Consider the following 16,544-nt stretch of genomic DNA (forward strand, 5'->3'; position numbering starts at 1 on the left):
AAAACCTCATATTATAAAGAAGAAAGGTGTAAGTTAAAGGGGATCGTTGAAATCAATACCTTCAGCTCTGTAAGGCTTATTCCCCATCTTTCTTGCCATTTAAATGGAAAGTGCCAACTTTCAAAGCAAACGTGGGTGATTCAAAAGGTGCTGGAACCAGATTTCAGTTCCCAAAGCAAAATGATTTAGAACTCAAGGGGATTAATCCAGGTTTAAAGGTCCAGTGTTGGAAGAGTTTAGAGAGATTTAAAACAAGCACCTGCCTCAAATCAACTGATTGGAATTTACCACTACGATCACTAGCAGAAATTATTCCAAAGCGGAGGAGTCATTTTTAAAAAAGAAAAAAGAAGAACCTTCTTATAATATGAAAGGTGGGCTGATTGCTTCATCTAGTTATTCAGAAGAGGAAATCCATCAAAACAAATTTCAAGGGCCTTCTACGTAATTAGGGAGAATTAACAATCAGACCAGAAAACTGTCATTACAGTTGGTTGAGAAAAGTTCAGCCAAAGAAAATCTCCCCCTTTTTTTTCTGCTGAAAATAATCTGTGATGTTGCTTTTTCAAATTTACCAGACAAGCCCAATTTCATTTTCATGAGCCAATACAGCTAATTAAGAAGGGGTGAAGGGCTTTGGTTCCATCTTTCTTCTAGGGCAGCTCATTGTGCAAATCCAATAGCACTGAGCATCTAGAGCTGAGGGAAGGTGGCATGGATTTACTGAATAGGCGAGGGAGTCTGTAAGGGACCAGGGCCTTGGGCAGCAGAACTGTCTGTGTCGTTTACAAGCAAGGTTCTGGGATTACCTTGCTGGCCCTCTTGTAACTTAAAAATAAGCTGTCTCATCAGCCCGCGTGCTGCAACGACTGAGCTGTGCACTCTAGAGACTACACTCTGCAACCAGAGAAGTCTACACACTGCAATGAAGAAGAGCCGGCACAGCCCCGCCCTCCTCAACCCCAAAAAACAAATTGTATCTTCTCTGTGGTTTCTTTAAAAAAAAAAAAAATAATAATAATAAATAAGTCTCATCACATTTGCCTTTTCCTTCTTTCAGTGTGAAATCCTGGAGTTTTTTTTTTTTTAAAGAGATCTTAAAAAAAATAATAGTAAACTTTATTTTTTGGCATAGTTTTAGATGTACAGAATAATTGGGCAGATAGTACACAGAGTTCTATGTATTCAATCCCCCATCTTTTGACCTCCCCCACACTCCATTTCCCCTATTATACCCCTATACAACCTTGCACTTGTGTGGTATAATTGTTACATTTGATGGGCCTGTGTTGACCCAGTATTATTAACTACAGGCCACAGTTTACGTTGAGATTCACTCTTTGTGTTGTAAGGTTCTATGGCTTTTGACAAATGCATAATGACACGTGTCCATATTACAGTTTCGTAGAGAATAGTTTCTCCCCTTGAAAATCCACTGTGCCGTGCCTATTCATCTCTCTCCCTCCCCACTGCTGCTGGTAACCACTGATCTTTTTACTCTCTCTGTATTTTTTCCTTTTCCAAAATGCCAAATAGCTGGAACCATACACCATGTAGCCTCTTTAGACAGACTTCTTTCACTTAGCGATTTGTATTTAAGGTTCCTTCCTCCAGGTCTTTCCCTGGTTTGAGAACTCATTTCTTTTTATTGCTGAATAATAATCCATTGTCTGGACAGACCAGTTTGTTTATTCATTTACTAACTGAAGATCTTCTTGGCTGCTTTCAGTTTTCACGGATTATGAACAAAGCTGATGTTACAATCACGTGTAGATTTTTGAGTGAACATACATTTCAACTCAGGTAAATATTTAGAAGCATGATTGTGGGAACATATGGTAAAAGTATGTCTAATTTTGTAAGAAACTGCCAAATTGTCTTCCAAAGCGGGTGTGCAATTTAGCATTCCCGCCAGCAATGAATGAGCGTTCCTGTTGCTCCACCAGCATTCAGTATTACCAGTTTTGTTTTCCTATTTGAACCATTCTAACAAGTGTGCCACTTTTGCCTTTTAAAAGATGACTGATACTATTTCACTAACTTCCAAATTTAACTTTGAGGTCAAGGATTAACTGAAGACCCTGTAACAAAAAGTTTTTGAAATCTGAATAAATTCTTTAGCCTCCCCTCTTCCCTTTGCCCTTTATACCCCAGGCTTCCTCAGGATCATTTTCATATGGCCTTTGGCTCTCACAGATCCCGTGCCGCAATAAGCCAGACCTTCCTTCCTCTCCCTGTCTTACAGAGAGCGTCCTCTCTTTATTCTCCACTTTCCCAAGTTCTGTGTTTGAAGCTCAGCTCTACCCCATGTCCGGCATGCCTGCCCTGGCAACATCTCCTTTTGCTAGACTTACTGACCTACTAGCTCCCTGATCACCCTGTTCAAGGGATCTGGTCCAGAAATTATTTCTGAAAGTGTATGTCTTTGCTCCTCTTCTGTACAGAATTCTTCAAAGCCAGGGGACTTTGCTGTAGAGAAGAGGTCCCAAACTCATAAGAAGATGTGCAATTAACATACACGTGAGAACAAGCTGAGAATAAGATGATTTACATTCAAACAACAACCTTGGCTTGTTCAATTGCCACTGTGCAGGCTTAAGAAAACATATCCATGTTCCAAAAGTCGCTCAGTTCGTCTCCCATGCCAAAGACTTCTTAGGCTCTTAAGCACTCGGTATAGTGACTTGTTCATTGAGCAATACATGTTCAACAAGTGCTCATACCTAGAAGACTCATGTAGCCACCTTCCCTTAGGGGTTCTTTCCACTGGGCTACGTTGATCCAGAGAGCCAAGCTCTGTTCCTCAGGCTACACACAGGGATTTCCAAAAGAAATAGGTTGCACCAAGCAACCTCACTGCCTTAGAAAACACTACCCTTTTCCTCTGGCCAATATGAGCAGTCACTTCCCCTGGCAACGCTCCACTGCTCACTGCCTCACAAAGAAGCAATTTCTGAAACGAACAGCCCCAACCCTAACCCTGAAAAAAGGATTCTTGATCTGAAGTAGTTAAACCCAGAAAAGTCACGATGGTGATCATGCAGGCAATTCAATTCATTTAACATTTACTGAGCACAAAATACCATGCTGGATGGCAAAGGGATAAGAGTGGCTTTATTTATTATTCTCCACAGGTTCACAATAATGGAGAAACAGAATGCTATACTGATGGCTCTAATGAGAGACAAATCGGGTGAGTGCTATAGCCACGGCTTTCAATGTTGTTCTCGGTGGTAGTGTTTTACTATAATCCACAGTAAGAAACACATTTTATATCCTGACGCAATACATACATATGTATGTTTATGCATAATTAATGGAAACAACTGTTAAAATATTGTCTAGTGTATTTTATTCTGGTAGTCATAAATTTAAGTAAAAAGCTGCTCACAACCTAGGCATGTGTGGCACCCTACTGCTTGAACAAGTCTATGAGACACTAGAGCAAAGGGGAGAAGGGACAGGAGAGATAATTTTGTCTTTCCAAGGAGAGCAAGAAGTCCAGCAAATACCCAGAAATTTCACAATGTAAAAAGAGCTCATCCACTAGTTTAGTCTTAGTCACGAGGGTTAGGCTGTCGGGGGCTGGTAGGGGTGGGGTGAGGGTAAGGGAGGGATACTGTTGGCTAGGCAAGTGGGCATCAGACTTGTGAGGGCCCTGAAAGCCAGGCCAAGGGGTGTGACCTCTGTGTCACTGGTCAACATGCATTTTGTGGACCACTTGGTCGGAATCACCAGGGAGAGACTATTAAAATGCAGGGTTTTAGGTCCTGCTCAAGTTCTGAGTCAAAATATCTGGGATTGAGACTTAGTCTAGGGTTTCCCTGACAGCTCAGTTGGTAAAGAATCCACCTGCAATGCAGGAGACCCCAGTTCGATTCCTGGGTCGGGAAGATCTGCTGGAGAAGGGATGGCCTAACCACTCCAGTATTCTTGGGCTTTCCTTGTGACTCAGCTGGTAAAGAATCCACCTGCAATGAAGGAGACCTGGGTTCGATCCCTGGGTTGGGAAGATCCCTTGGAGAAGGGAAGGGCTACCTACACCAGTATTCTGACCTGGAAAATTCCATGGACTGTATAGTCCATGGGGTTGCAAAGAGTCAGACATGACTGAGTGACTTTCACTTTCACTTTTACAATTAGTATCCCTAGGTGATGTTTCGGAGAAGGCAATGGCACCCCACTCCAGTACTCTTGCCTGGAAAATCCCAAGGATGGAGAAGCCTGGTAGGCTGCAGTCCATGGGGTCGCTGAGGGTCGGACACGACTGAGCGACTTCACTTTGACTTTTCACTTTCATGCATTGGAGAAGGAAATGGCAACCCACTCCAGTGTTCTTGCCTGGAGAATCCCAGGGGCGGGAGAGCTTGGTGCGCTGCCGTCTAGGGGGTCGCACAGAGTCGGACATGACTGAAGTGACTTAGCAGTAGCAGCAGGTGATGTTTCTGATCGCTGAAGTTTGAAAACAACAGACGTACACTGACAATAACCATAAGGTTGAGAAGTAGAGATAGTAAGGAATCACTGAAGGCTGTTTAACACGAGGAATGATATGCTCTGAACTAGAAGAGAAACTCACAGAACAGATAGTGAAGTGGTGAAAAATCCTACCTTAAAGGAGACAGTCATTCCTGGCAGGAACTTTTGGGCCAGGTGGTGAGGAATAAAGGCAGAAATGCGTGTGTGCCTGCTTAGTCGCTCAGTCCTGTCCGACTCTTTGTGACCCCATGGATTGCAGCCCACCAGGCTCTTCTGTCCATGGGATTCTCCAGGCAAGAATACTGGAGTGGGTTTCCATTTTCTTCTCCAGGGGATCTTCCTGACCCTGGGATCAAACCCAGGTTTCCTGCATTGCAGATGGATTCTTTACTGCCTGAACCACGAGGGAAACCCAAAGGAAGAAGACCCATCGAAAACTTCCCAGGGAACGTTGCGGGACCATGGATTTCCTCCTCTCTCTAGACGTCTTGTTTGCTTTGCCTCTGGGTCTCCTCAGTTGGATGTGTCAATGCCACGTAATCAGTCTTTCAGACCAGACATGTACTAATAGCACTAGGTTTTAAAGTCCGCAATTCACTTGTTGCCTTCAGTTCAGTTCAGTTCAGTTCAGTTCAGTCGCTCAGTCGTGTCCGACTCTTTGCGACCCTATGAATCGCAGCACGCCAGGCCTCCCTGTCCATCACCAACTCCCGGAGTTCACTTAGATTCATGTCCATCGAGTCAGTGATGCCATCCAGCCATCTCATCCTCTGTCATCCCCTTCTCCTCCTGCCCCCAATCCCTCCCAGCATCAGAGTCTTTTCCAGGGAGTCAACTCTTCGCATGAGGTGGCCAAAGTACTGGAGTTTCAGCTTTAGCATCATTCCCTCCAAAGAAATCCCAGGGCTGATCTCCTTCAGAATGGACTGGGTTGGATCTCCTTGCAGTCCAAGGGACTCTCAAGAGTCTTCTCCAACACCACAGTTCAAAAGCATCAATTCTTCGGCGCTCAGCCTTCTTCACAGTCCAACTCTCACATCCATACATGACTACTGGAAAAACCACGGCCTTGACTAGATGGACCTTAGTCAGCAAAGCAATGTCTCTGCTTTTGAATATGCTATCTAGGTTGGTCATAACTTTTATTATCCTTTAATTTTAATGGAATGTCAGGCAAGAAAAAAACTGGAACCCAGCTAAACAAAAATGGCCAGGAGCAGATACAATTACATTCATTTTTTTTTCCCCATAGAGATTTTATCGGAGAAGGTAATGGCAACCCACTCCAGTACTCTTGCCTGGAAAATCCCATGGACAGAAGAGCCTGGTAGACTGCAGTCCATGGGGTCACGAAGAGTCAGACATGACTGAGCGACTTCACTTTCAATTTTTACTTTTATGCATTGGAGAAGGAAATAGCAACCCACTCCAGTGTTCTTGCCTGGAGAATCCCAGGGATGGGGGTGGGTTGCCATCTATTTGGTTGCACAGAGTCAGACACGACTGAAGCAACTTAGTAGCACTAGCAGCAGAGATTTTATATGGGGGAAAAGTCTATGTAGTAGTATCCATTAGTAACTCGGAACTACAATACTGTAGAAACAACACTGAACTTGGGTTCATAAGATTTCTGGATCTTGGATAAGTCACTGAATTTCTCTGAGCCTTAAGTTTTCATATTTGTAAAATGCCTTTTTTGCAAGGTTGTTATGAAGATCAAGTCAAATTCTAAATATAAAAAATGCATAATGCCCATGTGGTTTCATTAGAGAAGTCCAGCAAACATTTAAAGAATTAAAACCAATGCTACTGGGACTTGCCTAGTGGCCCAGCGTTTAAGAATCTGCCTGCTAATGCAGTGGACACTGGTTCAATCCCTGACCCAGGGTTACAATTAGTTGTAACTACCTTAGTAGCAATCCACCTTACAATTAGAGTAAGCCTGTGCACAGCAACAAAGTCTGAGGGCAGCCAGAAAAACAAATGAACAAACCAAAAACCCTAATGCTACAGAAGGATCTAATGTAAAGCATGGCGATAACTGATTGATAAGTAAACTGATTCTAGGGCTTCCCTGGTAGCTCAGCTGATAAAGAATCCACCTCCAATGGGGGAGACCTGGCTTCAATCCCTGAGTTGGAAAGATTCCCCAGAGAAGGGAAAGGCTACCCACATCAGTATTCAACTCAATTCTGACACCATCAACCTGGAGATAGCATCAGATCCCACAGGTTAAGGGTTCAGTCTTACAAGACTGCCTCCTCCCTTTCAGATACCAAATTCCAAGTTCACATGTTACTATGCTTCTGACCAACCAAAGGGCTACAAACTGGAGTCACCCATGACATAGTTCTTGGACTTCACATGCCAGTCACAAGTCAAGGTTGTTAACTTGTATTTCTGACCAACTGGGTATAAATTAGAGGCTCCCATGATGGCCTCCTTTATTTGATTAACTTACTAGAGCAACTCATAGAACTCAGGAAATCTGTTTACTCTCTAGATTACCAATTTATTACAAAGGATATTAAAAGATACCAGTCAACAGCCATATGAAGAGATACATGTGGTGAGGTCCAGAACAAAGGAGCCTCTGTCCTCATGGAGTTTAGGGTCTCATGGAATTTGGGACATGGCACAGTGGTATGTGGAAGCATTGTTTCCCCAACCTAGAAGATCTGTGAACCCTTGGCTTCTTGGGTTTTTAACGGAGACTTCATTATTTAGGCATGATTGGTTAAATCATTGGCTACTGATGATTGATTCAGCCTCCAATCCCCATCTCTTCCCCAGAAATCAGAGGGTGGAACTGAAAGTCCCTGCCTTCTATTATCAGTTGCTTTACAAAAGTCACCTCATCAATAGCAGCCTAGTTGTGGCAGAAAGGAACTGAGGAAAGAGACCAAGTATTAAAATAAAATATGCTCCCGTTGCTTTTATCACTCAGGAAAGTCCAAGAGTTTGGGGAGCTGTAAGAAAGAGACTGTGCACAAAGAGCAAATATATATAAAAAATGTATATGTGGACATCTAATGACCACATATATTTTTCTTATAAATCACTGCACATTGCAATCACTGCATGGCAGTAACACTGTATTATATAATTTAAATTTGCTTAAGAGTGTAGAACTTAAATGTTCTCATCAAAAAATAAACATGTGAGGTGACTGACAGATATGTTAATTAACTAGATGAGAGGAATCTTTTGACAATGTGTACTTAAATCACCACAATGCACACTTTATCTAAAAATTATATATGTCAATTATACCTTAATAAAGCTGAAATTTTTTAAAAAAATCCTAGCATTTCTCTAGAAAATAGAAAAAGGAACTCTTTCCAACTGATTTTATGAAGCCAGTATTGCTCTGATATAAAAATCAGGCAAAGAGAGTATAAAATATGCAAAAATCACTAGCAAAGTATTAGCAAATAGAATCCAGTTGTATATAGAAAGAATTATATACCATGACTAAGTGTCATGTAATCCAGAGACAGAAGGCTGTTTCAATATTTGAAAAATCGTTCCGTGTAATTCATCACATTAACAGGCTAAAGAAGAAAAACCACATGATTATATCAACTGATGCAGAAAAAGCAGCTGACAAAACTCAACATTCGTTCTTGATAAAAACTCAGAGAAGTAGGAATAGAAGGAACTTCTTCATCATGATAAAGAACATCATCATACTTAGAGCAAACATCATACTTAAAGACGAAAGACTGAATGCTTTCTTCCTAAGATCAAGAACAAGGAAAAGATGGTTACTCTTACCACTGCTATTCAACATGGTGCTGGAAGTTCTAGCTGGCTCAGTAAAGAAAGAAAAAGAACTGAAAGACTACGAGATCAAAAAGGAAAATATCTGTCTCTGTTGCATATGGCATGAAAGTCTCACTTAGAAATCCTGAGAGAGCAATAAGAAAATTCTAAGAAGTAATTAGTGAGTTCTATAAGATGATAAGGTAAAAGATCAACATAAGAAGGCTTGGGAAAGAACATCAAGAAAAAAAGAAGAGATGGAGAAAAGCTTTTGTATACATACATATAAATAATATGTATAATATATACATTTTAGAAAACTTATGAACTTTTGCCTAGCTTAAAAATTTATGACATTTTGGACTCTACTTGTCTGACTTAGTATGAATAGAATTTGAGGCATTTCTAATTAAAAAAAAAAAATATATATATATGCAACAAGCAACAAAGGTTTACTGTATAGCAAGGGAACTACAGTCAATATCTTATAATAACTTACAATTGAAAATAATCTCAAAAATAATATATGTGTATATGTAAAACTGAATCACCTTGCTATACACCTGAAACACTGTAAGTCAACTATGCTTCAATCAAATACACATATTAAGAAAAAATCAATATAAGAAAATCAATTGCATTTCTATATGCTAGCAAAAAGTACATGGAAATTGAAATTTAAAGTACAAGATGGCTGGGACTTCCCTGGTGGTCCAGTGGTTAAGAATCCACCTTCCAATGCAGGGCATGCAGGTTCAATCCCCGGTTGGGAAACTGAGATCCCACATGCCTTGGGGCAACTAAGTCTGCGGGATACAACTGCTGAGCCCGGGTGCTCCAGAGCCCAGGTGCCACAACTAGAGAGAAGCCTGCTTGCTGCAACAAAGATCCCGTGAACCACAACCGAGACCCAACACAGCCAAATAAATAAATGAAAAAAAATACAAGATGACATAACCATTCAAAAATAAAATACTTAGGAATAATGTAATAAAACATATGTGGGATTCTGAAAGACACATGTACCCCAGTGTTCACTGCAGCAATATTTACGGTAGACAGGACATGGAAGCAACCTAGATGTCCATCGACAGATGAATGGGTAAAAAAGTTGTGGTACATTTATACAGTGGACTATTACTCAGCCATAAAAAGAATGAATTTGAGTCAATTGTAGGGAGGTGGATGAACCTAGAGCCTCTTATACAGAGTGAAGTAAGTCAGAAAGAGAAAGACAAGTATCATATATTAACAAATATATACGGAATCTAGAAAAATGGTACTGATGAACTTAGTAGAGAGCAGACTTGTGGACACAGTGGGAGACGGTGAGGATGGGATGAACGGAGAAAGTAGCACTAACACATGTACATATCATGAGTAAAACGATAGATAGTGGGAAGCTACTGAATAACACAGGGAGCCAGCCTGGTGCTCGGTGATGACCTAGAGGGGTCATACATATATAATTACCACTGATTCACATTGTTGTATGGTAGAAACCACTACAAAATTGGAGAGAAATTATCCACCAATTAAAAATTAAACAAAATTTAAAAACGACATAGAACTTGTATGCTAAAAACTACAAAATGCTGATGAAAGAATCCCAGAAGATTTAAATAAATGTTGAGTCATACAACAGAAAATGACAAACTACTCTGAAAAAATAGTTTATGGATTAAAAGACTCAACATAGCAAAGATATTAATTCCCAAAATTTACATATAAATTTGATGCATTTCCTATCAAAATCTCAGCAAGGATTTCTTTTTGCATAAATGAAGAGAAAATAATTCTAAAATGTATATGGAAAGGTAAAGGAGCTAAATAGTTAATACCTTAAAAAAAAAGAATAATGAAGTGGGAAAAATCAATCTGTCCAAATTTTAAATACTATTATATAACTATGGAAATCAAGTGGGAGGTATTGGCAGAGAGTTAGACACAAAGGTCAATGAAATAGAACAGAGAATCTAAAAATAGCCCCATACAAGGAAGGCCAAGTGAATTCTGAAAAAGCGCAAAAACAATTCAATGGAGATAGGACTATCTTTTCAATAAATGGTGCTGAAGCAACAGGACTACTGCCGGGGTCCAGCCCCGGTGGATCCAGGGTGATTCGAAGGTGGGGGGACGGAGTCGGCGTCTTTGGAAAAATACATATTTAATCACAGATATAGAGAGATTAGAAATGGATAGTGTAGTAGGAATATTAGTGGAGAAAAAGAGGCTGAATAACTTGGATTACGTGGAATAGCATCCATGCTCCAGAAGGGAATTCAGCCAGAAAAAACGGGAGCAAGAAAGAAGCGACATGGGGGAATCAGTCTTTCCGGAAACTGATCCGATTTCTTTATTTTTGGGTTTGCTTATATACCTTTTGTTACACATAGGGATGAATACAGAGTCACGCGGGGGTCAGCAGTCCTGACCTTTATCATAATCAGGTGCTTCACATAAATGTATAAAAAAAGGTACATCATCTTCTGGCCATGAGTGAGACCTGCTGACATTTTATGATCCTTTCTTTCTGATAACCAAAAAACTTATTTTTTCCAAGTGTTTTTTCTTAAACCAGGCACCACCCTCCAAATAAAGTTGCATTCCTATAGGGTGAGGGTGTAGTGAGTTACAATCAAGAAAGGAATTTATTTAACCCAAGGTTAACATGATTAGTCTTAAAGGTTAATACTTATTTCTTCTTATATGCTTAAAGGTTAATACTTATTTCTTCCTATATGCTAGTTATATTCATTATAAGGGTAGGGAACATGAAGATTTAGCAGCAAACATCAGCCCAACAAATGAAAATCCTTTCACCAATGCTCCTCTTAAGATCTGTTTAGTCTTAAGATATGATAAAGTTACATTCTTACATAGCAAGGACACAGTGATTTATAACAAAGTACAGTGATCTATTACAAAAGAGAAAATCCATTAACTCAAAAAGTCTAGTACTGCTAACATCAAAAACTACTATATTTCCTTTGCTATATTCCAAATACATTGATTAATATATTCCCAGGTGCCTAAGGATATAGAGGCCTGGCGGCAATCATTGACTCAACAAGAAGAAAAAGCCCTATGCTAATTAAGACTCTCAAAATACTCCAAAACTCTCTGTGCTGTTTACGGTTGAGAGGTAGTAAACAATCATGTGCCTAGTGGCAGCAGTATGGATAATCCTGTCACACAAGCTAGTCTGTCAGCAGAGAGGTTTGACCTGAGACATCCTTGTCCCACCCAGAGCAGGGAATTAGCAGCAATTATTGACACAACAAATGAAGAACCCTTCACCAATATAATTCCTAACCAACCCATTATACTAATAATTTCTAACTCCCCAAAATAATTTGCCTTTAGTAAGTCTAAAACATCTCGTGCCTCTCAGATTGGGAGGCTGTAAATCACATGCGGCCGGACTAACCTATACAGGTGGGCTAGATAACCTTCAGAGGAGTCCGTAAACTGAAACACTTTTGTCACACCCAGGAATTTTTATTGCCTTGGAGCTGCATCTCCGAGAGAAACGGTTATGGGGGAGAGCCCCCCGTAAAGTCAGAGGTGTAGGTGAGAGCATAAAACAGACTCTGGTTTTGGGGTTAGATGCTCGGGAACAGGGGGTTTCCTGAGGCTTGATCACGCCTTTGCGTATGCCAAGCCTCCTTCCTCATGACCTTTGCCATGGGTGGAGTTCCTCACGCTGGCCCCCGGCAGACAACCACAGACCAAAAGCAAAATAAAAACAAACTGAACTTGACCTAAATCTCATATACAAAAGTTAATTCAGAATGGATTATACAATATTGTAATTAGCCTCGAATTAAAATAAATAAATTAAGTTTTTTAAAAAACAAAATGGATCACAGATTTAAATCATGTGAAATGAAAAACTATAAAACTTCTAGATGAACATGTGGGAGAAAATCTTTGGGTCCAGGGCTTGGTGAAGACTCAACAAGACACCTAAAACAGGATGCATAAAAGGAAAATAACCCACAGTAAACTGGACTTTAATAAAATAAACTTTTTTTCTATGAAAGACCTTATTAAGAGGATGAAAATACAAGGTATAGGCTGGGAGAAAACGTTTGCATCCACATGTCTTAAGAGTCCTATTTAGAACATAGAAAGGACTCAAAACTTAGCAGTGGAAAAACAATCCAACTAGAAAACGGGTAACGGACAAGAAAAGACATTCCACTGACTAGGACAAGTGGATGGTGAAGAAACACAGGAAATGGTGTTTAATATCCCTAAGCATTAAGAAACGTAAATTAAGACCAGGAGGAGATACCCCTATTCACGAATAGAACGGCTAAAAGAAGAAAGAATGACAAGGCCAAATGCTGGCAAGGATGTGGAGAAACTGGGTTCCTGATACATTGCTGGTGGAAATGTAAAATGGCAAACTACTCTAAAAAATAGTTTGGCAGTTTCTTAAAGAACTAAATATCCACTTACCATATGACTCAGCAATTGCACACCTGGGTATTCACCCCAAAGAAATGAAAACATGTCTACACAAAAACCTATATACGATTGCTCACATCAGCTTTACTTATAATAACCAAATGCAGTAAACAAGTAAAATAAACACTTTAGGTAAACAGTTAGACTGTGGTACATCCATACCATGCAATAGCACATAGCAACACAAAGGAACAAATTGATCTGAAACAAACAAAAAAAATTGTAAATGCCACAATTGAAATAGCTCAACAGCTTATCACATTGAGTGAAAAAAAAAAAGGCCTATCTCAAAAGGTTCCATACTGTATGATTCCATTTATATAATATTCTCAGAAATTATATAGATTAGTGGTTGCTAATGGTTAGGCGTGAGGGTACAGAAAAGGGAGGTGGGAGTGACTATGAAGCTATAGCTCCAGGCCAGGGAGATGTTTGTGGGGATGGATGAGTTCTGTATTTTAACTGTGTTGGTTACATGAATCTACACATGTGATAAAATCACAAATAACTTTATAATACATACACTTTATACCAATGTCAATTTCCTCTTCACAAAATGCAAGCATTTCAGGAAACTGGGCAGAGGGCACCTCTCCATACTATCTTTGCAACTTCCTATGAATCTATAATTGTTTCAAAATAAAATGTCTTTAAAGAGGTCAGGCTAAACCACAAACCACTGTATAATTTTAAGGTGGCAGTGTGCAAATCCAGGCGAATGGCAAGCAAACTCAGGGGTTAGATGCTTCTGGAAATTTATCTCCTCATCTCTTTCCAGTTTTGTTACTATCTGGATTCTAAGATTTGGGGTTGTTGTGGCCAGGCAGATGTTGAAAGCAGTGCTTCTCAAGCTAATGTCCACGTGAAGCCTCTGGGGATCTTGTTAGAAAGCAGATTCTGATTCCAAGGGTTGGGATGGGACCTGAGATCAGGGCCAGAATTAGGGAGAGGTGAGAGGGGGAGGATCATTCAAGTGTGAGGTCAGATCCTGTCTTCATTTCAAATTATGATATTATCCCTCATCATGGATTTTTGCATTAATTTTTATTTTTAAAAAACATTATTCATTTTGATTACTCTGTTTGGGGGTGGCCCCTTAAATTTTGCACTGGAGGGGGCCATCCTCCTCGGTCTCATCCTATTCCAGGCCCTGCCTGAGATGCAGTGTTTCTAATAAGCTTCCAAATGAGACCAATGCTGCTGATCTGTGGACTATATTTTGAATAGCAAGGGACCTGGTGCAGGAGTAAAGAATCCACTTGCCAATGCAGAAGACACAAGGGGTCACAAAGAGTCAGACATGAATGAACATCTGAGCATGCACACACACACACACACACACACACACACACACACACAGATAGAGCAGTCCTTCAGTGGTAGGACCCACTATAATCCTTCCTCCTTCTTCTACTCCACCGCTATATCCACTTTGCATGACAAGGGCATTTCTGGACATTGGCAGGTAGCCTACTGGCAAAGCTGTAGCTAGGGCCCTGGAATTTAATTTCATGCCAAACTACCCAAGATGTGGTCTATTTTTGTCCATCAGCTCCGTCCCAGGGACAAAGCCAAATCACTCTCAGATTTTACACTCAGGTCTGACCCGCCCTCCATTTGATCCACCTTTCTTGCCCCTATCCTCCCAGAGGAGGAGCCGAGGCTGCCAGTAGGATTGTCGTGTCCTGTCCTTGGTACCCAAGGATCAACTGTCTCCCCACTCATTCCAGGCCACTCGGGACCAGGTAAATCTCCCCTCCTGACAGGTTGTGCTGGACCCACGAGACGAGGACAGACACAACACGGATGATTTGCCCATTAATAATAATTCATGAGACAGACATGTCTCACCTGCCTCCTGGCTGCTCAGCGAGCCTGGATGGTGTGTAATCTACTCTCCTCTTGTGGGAAGTTAACAGAGGAAACACTGCGGTCAGGATATCTACGCTAACCTGATTTTTCCTTTTCCGCTGCAAGCAGAAATGACCCCTTCTGAGCTGTATTCACAGTTGAAGCTGCGGGCATTTGCCTTGTTTGTGAATTTCACAGAGGCAGTCTGGGTTTGTAAACATTCTAAATCTTAGAAAGCTTTGGCTAATAAAGGAAGAAACCAAAAGAGTGAATCCCTTTAGGCAGAGTTATTCCTGATCAGAGGTTAAAAAAATGTAATTTTTAAAGGAACCATCCTTGTGGCCTAGCAAACTGAACCTTAGGCATTCCCTAACAAAAATGTAATGAAGTGTTTATTACGTTCAAGGCTCTGTACCAGGTGCTGTACAGGACATAGAGAAGTAAAAGACACAATCCCCACCTCCGGGGAGCTTAGGTTTCCAATACACACAACATCCTTTGCTTAATCAATACCAAAATGAACAGCAGAGACCTTAAGTGTTATAGGACTTCGGGGCAGGGGAGAATCCCTATTGGGACCTCGGACCCTTCCCTGCAGCGTTGCAATGCTTGCACCTGGCTCAGACGGTAAAGGATCCACCTGCAATGCAGGAGACCTGGGTTCAGTCCCTGGGTTGGGAAGATCCCCTGGAGAAGGGAATGGCTACCTACTCCAGTATTCTTGCCTGGAGAATTCTGTGGACAGAGGAGCCTGGAGACCTACAGTCCCATGCGGTCGCAAGGAGTTGGACATGACTGAGCGACTAACACTACTACTATTAGACTTCTCACGGAGCAAAAAAAAAAAAAAAACAAGGAAATTATATGGGACTAAAAATAACTGCCTGCAAGCTTCTGGATGCAAAAGATATAAAGTGATCAAAAAACCCAACTGGCACTTTTGAAGAGCCTGGAGCAAAAACATGGTGTTGAGAGCAAAAGCCGGGTACTATGCATGCCCTCTACACATAACACCATCTAATGAGTGGGCACACCACCAAAGTCACCCCTTGGTCTTTCTCCTCACACCCCCCTATATGGGATACCATATAAGTTCACCCCCCACCTTGGAGAGACAGCAGCAAGGGAAACTGTTGTTTGTTCTTGCTCCCTGCAGCTGCGGCAGAGGCCCCAGAAAAGCCATGGCTGAATTTCTTGTCTGGCCTCTGATCAATTTCTATTGATTGGGGAAGGCCAAGAATCCTGGTTAGTTAACAGCCTGGGAACTTTCCTAGAACAGATGAGACTTGAGCTGGGTGCTGACAGCAGAGAAGAGGATTATTCATTGTTTATTTTCTGTTTTCTGATGCTTTAACATCTGTGGCCTTGCTGACCTTGGAAGGGCCACCCTTCAAGAGTTCATTAATTCTTAGAGATAATAAACAACTTATCCTAGAGATAGAAAACTCTAGATTGCGCCCATCCTCTACCCACTCCTCCATCTGGTTCTTACACTCAGGGGCACTATTCCCTTCCCCTAATCACCCCAAGGGCTTCCGAGGGGGATCAATGGTAAAGAATCTGCCTGCAATGTAGGAGATGTGGGTTTGATCTCTGGGTCAGGAAGATCCCCTGCAGAAGGACATGGCAACCTACTTCAGTATTCTTGCCTGCGAAATCCCATGGACAGAGGAGCCTGGTGGGCTACAGTCTACGAGGTCGCAAAGAGTCAGACACGACTGAGTGACTATCACACACACACAGTCAATCCTAAGCCTGCTTACCCAGCTCCCCGCCCCCACCATTTCTTCCTACAGAAACCACAGTAAAGGCTCTTACCGGTGTTCCCCCATCTCTCTGCCTCCTGACTGGCCCTGGTGTTTCCCTGAGTGGCCCCCACCCCTCAGCATGTCATGTTCACTCCTCTTGGGATCTTTTCAATGGTTGCTGCTGCTGCTAAGTCGCTTTAGTCGTGTCCGACTCTGTGTGACCCC

At 41.4% G+C, this 16,544-nt stretch overlaps 1 protein-coding gene across 1 annotated transcript in view; it reads right to left on the reverse strand.

Moving 5' to 3' along the window:
• The window catches only part of NMNAT2 (nicotinamide nucleotide adenylyltransferase 2), a 214,885-nt gene that overhangs the window by 34,109 nt on the left and 164,232 nt on the right, over positions 1 to 16,544 (reverse strand). The gene's annotated exons all lie outside the window — the stretch shown is intronic.

Source organism: Capricornis sumatraensis, chromosome 14 (genome assembly GCF_032405125.1).
Source record: "Capricornis sumatraensis isolate serow.1 chromosome 14, serow.2, whole genome shotgun sequence".
Taxonomy (NCBI): Eukaryota; Metazoa; Chordata; class Mammalia; order Artiodactyla; family Bovidae; genus Capricornis; species Capricornis sumatraensis.